This window comes from Echinops telfairi, unplaced genomic scaffold (assembly GCF_000313985.2).
Source record: "Echinops telfairi isolate 266 unplaced genomic scaffold, ASM31398v2 ScPeMD7_7468;HRSCAF=8506_0, whole genome shotgun sequence".
Lineage (NCBI taxonomy): Eukaryota > Metazoa > Chordata > Mammalia > Afrosoricida > Tenrecidae > Echinops > Echinops telfairi.
In genome coordinates, this window is record NW_022111369.1 from 43,778,072 (window position 1) to 43,783,680 (window position 5,609).

Consider the following 5,609-nt stretch of genomic DNA (forward strand, 5'->3'; position numbering starts at 1 on the left):
CACTATCATGACCCCACTTCTACCTTATAAATCCAGTTAGACTGGAGCATGTACACTGGTACAGATAAAAGCTCTGGACACTCGGAGTCCAGGACAGTTAATCCCCTCAGGAACAGTAAAGGGAGTAGCAATACCAGGAGGGTAGGGGAAGGTGGAGGAAGAAAGGAACCAATTGCAATGATCCACATATAACACCTCCCTCCCCCAACAGGGGGAAGAACAACAGAAATGTGGGTGAAGGGAGACACAAAATGGTGTAAGATATGAAAATAATAATTTATAAATTATCAAAGGTTCTTGAAGGTGCGAGGGTGGAGGAAGGAGGGAAAAAAGAGCTGATACCAAGGGCTCAACTAGAAAAGAGAATGTTTTGAAAATGATGGTGGCAACATATGTACAAATGGGCTTGATACAATTGATGTATGGATTATTATAAGAGTTGTAAGAGCCTCCAGTAAATTTTATATTTTAAAAAGTTGTACAATCATTACGACAGCCAATTTTAGAACATTTTCTTCTTTCTTGTACACCTTGCTAACTCCCATTTCTCCCCAATGTCCCCTACCATATCACCAAAGAAACCATTAATCCAGTTATTGTCTTTATATTTTTATATTTCTATATATCCACATACTTTAAATCTCTATAGATTTACCTATAAGCTAATTTTCTAAGGAAACAAATTTCCTTCTGAAAGGCTCTTTCTCCTCACTAGCCTATTGCCAATCATTGGATATTGAATTAATGAACTTATTACATCCATAATCTTATACCAAAGTAAGCAATGTAGTTTTCATATCAGAATATTCCTAAATCAGACCTTCCCCTGTCTTCTTTTGTCCACTCCCCAGTGCCTGATTCCAATTCTGCTTACCTGGCTCTTAGCTTGTTTCCTGCTTGATAAGAAAGATCTGGGGGATCAAGCAGAGTAGATTACTGTATGTTTCCCTAATGCCATGCCTTGATTCTACCTGTCTGATTCATTGCTTCATTCTACCTTCATACATTGATCTACTTGTAATTTTTGATATTAATATTCCCCAGTAATCTGAATGTCCTTCATCCTCCTGAAGAATCCAGAAGGCGCAGTTTTCATTTGTAAGTCAAAATTACACAACAGAAAGCCATGATGAAGCTTGCTGAATGGAGAGTCTTTTTCCTTTTTCAAATCGCAACCTCTTCTATTTGGAACCTGAAAATTGCCTAGCAATCTTGACTAACATTCCATCCGTTATCATTCCTTATGGAATGTTTCTGTACCTACTACTTATTTCCTACAAAGGGTAGCGCGAAACATTAAGGTCGAATTTGTTTGGTTGCTTTCTGACAGATGGCACCTTTATAATCAAAAGAAAAAAACTGTGAGTGAAATACAAATGAGCTCTAGTCTACAAAACTTCAGTTTAGCTAACAACTTTTTTTCTTCAGATGTTTAACACTGAATGCTTATTTACATGTAAAAAATGATAAGCAATGGATTCCTTTTTCTTCCCATTATTTTGATAGCCCTACCTACATCTATTTTTCTAAAGAATTAGGATTTTATTAGATGTATTTTTCTCCTTTATACTTCATTAATTTTTGCTTTTATCTGTAGTAATTCCTATCAAGTGCTTTCTTTTGGTTTACTTTTTTCTATCATTTTCTATCTTTCACTCTTTTCTCTCATCTATTGATTTCTTTTTCTCTTTCCACTGTTTTCCAGGTATCCCACAGATTCTGGTACATCGTGTTTTCATTATTGCTTTCCAGAAGTTCTTGACTTTTTTTCTATGGAAACCTTTGTCACATGAGAGTTGTTTAATAGCAAAGCTTTTAATTTCCAAGTGAAAGTCTTTTTGTTCTGGGAATTCATCTTTAATGGCTAGTTTGATTTCATTGTGAATAGGTGGTGTTGCTTATAACATTTCTACTTTATGGAACCTACTGAATTTTTAAATTTGTGCCCTAGACTATGCCTGATTTTCATGGATGTTTCATGCGCACTAGAGAGGAAGGTATGTCCTCTGTTAACAAAGAGGACTATCCCTCATCCAAAAGCTCTTGGTGAGTTTTTCATCTCAATCTTCTTTGTCTTTGCCCATTTTTTGTCCATTTGGCCTATTGCCATTGAGGTGAGTAGGTAAATAGGTAGGTAAGTAGAGCTAGGTGTACTGAGAGGTTAAGTAGGCAGGCCAGCAAGAAAGAATGAGGAGGAGGGAAGGTCAGAGAGCGAGTGAGAGGGAGGCTGTGGAGTCAGTCTGACTCATGGTCTTCTGAGCAGCCAAGCAAAAGTTGCCCTGTTCTTGTCATTCTCACAACCACAGCTTGTCTGAGTCCATCATTGCAGTCGTGTCCATCTGTCACACGCAGGGTCTCCTTTGGCCTTGCTAGCCTTCTACTTCACCAAACGTGATGTCTTCCTCTTGTGACTAATCTCTCCTAACGATGTATCCAAAGCAAGTAAGCCAGACAACACTTCCTTACAGGTTTTCAGTGTCTAATTTTTATAAGCAGATCTCTAGGACTTTCTTCCTAGGCTAGCTGAGGCTGGAAGATCTGCTGAAGCCTGTCCACCATGGGTGACCCTGATGGTATTTGAAATAGCTGTGGGCATAGATTCCTGCATCAGACCTGAAAAAAGCCCCATTACTTTGAAGTCGATCTGACTCATAGTGAATCTGTAAGAACCGAGTTGAGCTGTTGTTGGTGGTTCCAACCCATAGTCACCTTATATACAACAGAACGAAACACTGTCTGGTCCTGCGCCGTCCTCACAATTGTTCCTGTGCCTGAGCCCCTTGTTGTAGCCACTGCAGAGCTACTGCACAGATTGACAACAGAGGGTTTTCATTCTTTACAGCCTGACCCAACCTATGGGATTTTCAGTGGCCTCATATGCATGCAAAAGTAGGACATTGAATAAGGAAGTCTGAAGAAGAATTGATGTACCATATATACTTGTGTATAAGCTGACTTTTTCAGCACATTTTTAATGCAGTTTTTGTGGTAAAATTAGGTGCCTTAGCTGATAGTTGGGTCGGCTTATACTTGAGTATATATGGTATTTGAATTATGTGGCTGACAAAGAATATTGACAGTATCATGGATTGCCAAAAGAACAAATGTCAGTCCAGGCGAAATAAAGCCAAAATGTTCCTTGGCAGCAAGGATTGCAGCACTTCCTCTCTCGTGCTTTGAGCATGTTGTTAGGAGAGACCAGGCCCTGGAGAAGGACATCATGCTGGGTCAAGTTGAAGGTCAGCAAAAAAGAGGAAGACCATCAACAAGATGAATTGGCACTGGCTGCAACAATGGGCTACAACTTAATAACAAACACTGCAGGACCTGGCAGTGTTTCCTTCTGCCGTGGACAGAGTCAGAACCAACAAAATCTTTACAGAAGCAGACAGTCTGTATGCTTTATCCTGTGGAGCCGCTGGTGGGTTCTAACTGCCAAACTTGTGATTAGCCACTGAGTGATTAACCACTTGCTGACCATCAGGACTCCTCGCAGCAGCATGCAAGCCACCATAATACAACAAACTGGCTGATGGGTGATGGTTCATACTGAAGGCGGTCCATTAAAGTCTTTCACTACTACTGTGTTTCTAAGGTACCTGAGCTGTGCAAATGGTTTGTGCTTGGCTGCTAACTCAACGATTGGCAGTGTGAACCCACCCAGGGGCTCTGCAGAAGAAACGCCTGGCAACCTGCTTCTGTACAGACTGCCGCCAAGAACAGCCACGGACAACAGTTCTGGTCTTGAGTGCAGAGAGTTTGTTTTTAGGGGGAGATGGGCATGTTTCCAGTTCTATCTGCTTTTCCTGCAATTGTTGTGTAATGCAAGTAATTGCTGTGTTATTTGAAACATAGAGCTGCCATATCTTGGGTTTTGTGGGAATGTGGCTTTTCATATAAAACACCTTTTATATTATTAAATGCTTTTTGGTTTGAAATCTACCTTGTTTGATATCAGGATTTTGATCCTTCCTTATTGTTTTCATTTGCCTGCTAAATCTTTGTCCATTATTTTATTTTTAGCTTTTTCCAGACATTGCAGTTGAGTTGTGTTTAATAAGCCAATTTGAAAATCTTTGGATTTTCCTTTGGATAGGCAAGATTCTGATATATAGGGATAAGGCTATTCCTACTTGTCAACATGACTGTTATATTTGATTGATCTGAATTGTGTTACATTCTCATATGAAGGGCCTTCAAAAAGTTCATGGAAACATTCTATTATCTTCTCAATCCATTTTTCTGTGAACTTTTTGAAGCCCCCTTGAATTGTTCTTCTTTGATGTGTCCTTCTTACTTTATATTTGTAAAGTTTTCTCTTTCTTTTCTTCTTGGCATTTAGGAAGGTTACTTTTAGCGGTTACTGTATATACTCGAGTATCAGCAGAACTGAATAACAGACGAGGCACCTAATTTTACCACAAAAACTGTGTTAAAAATGTGCTGAAAAACTCAGCTTATACACAAGTATATATGGTACTTTTGTTTTGATACTTAAATACAATACACCTTCAAATCCTTTTTTGTTATTTAACATTTTACTTTTAGCCAGTGAAATTCCTAGCTGGGAAGTGCCCTCACTGTGCGGTTTCTTCTATGAATGATGATGCTGGTGGGATGAGAAGGGTTAGGATGCCTTTTTTGTCCATTTCTAATGATGTTCTTTAGCTGCTCCATATTTTATCCTTCTAACAAGGAGTGGCCTTCTACTTTGCTCCTTTTCTCTTGCCTTCTTATTTTTAGTGACATTCTTTCTACTGTGTCCCAACATGTAATATTGATATATTCCTCTCCAATGTTGCAGTCTCAGCTTTAAATTTCAATCCTTAAATGTTCCCTCTCAGTCTTTTTCAGAACAGTGCTTATCTTCTACCTCTTTTCTTTTTTTTTAATGAACAGATTTCATTTTGGCCAAGAAATAGAAACACTGCAGTCTATTCTTGTGTGTTTTGAGATTTTCAGTGAGGGTGATCTGTTGTGTGTCTTTTTCCTCGATTTCATTCCAGTTTTCTTTGCCTTCATGTTTGTTTTGGGCAGGGCAGAGTGAGGCGGGGCTAACTTTGAGGGGATGGGCCAGTTTTTGAAAAAACTGTTAATTCACATTTTCTGGCCTTTAGCAGTAGTTTATAGTGAACATGGCTGGCTTCTAGCTAACCTGGTAATTTGTAAATAGCATTTTCTGTTTGAGAGTGCCCTCTTCTGGGCAGTTATTTTTATTATAGTTCAGGGTATTGTTGGGGCTTGATACATATTTTGTTTGTTATATATGTTATATATATTTTGTTTGTTTGTATTGGTTTATTTCCTTCTTTCCATTTACTGCCATGTGTCCAGGGGGACACCTCTTCTCTCCACATCGGAGTCTTCCCTTGATGCACTGCTCCTTCTGACCCCCCGCACTTTCAAGCCCTTACCTTATACCCAGGCCTATAGATTTATCACACTCTTTTTGTTTTGTTTTTTTAAATCATTTTAATGGGGACTTATACAGCTCTTATCATAATACATACATACATACATTGTGCCAAGCACATTTGTACCTATGTTGCCATCATCATTTCCAAAAGCTTTTCTTTCTGCTTGAGCCCTTGGTATCAGCTCCTCCTTTT

At 38.9% G+C, this 5,609-nt stretch overlaps 1 protein-coding gene across 1 annotated transcript in view; it reads left to right on the forward strand.

Annotated features, from left to right (window-relative positions):
- Positions 1–2,017: 2,017 nt before the first annotated feature.
- The window catches only part of CCDC158 (coiled-coil domain containing 158), a 93,369-nt gene continuing 89,777 nt past the window's right edge, over positions 2,018–5,609 (forward strand). Inside the window, exon 1 of the mRNA XM_045284351.1 lies at positions 2,018–2,046. The gene's annotated coding sequence lies outside the window, so the exon portion shown is untranslated. The remainder of the gene's footprint in view (positions 2,047–5,609) is intronic.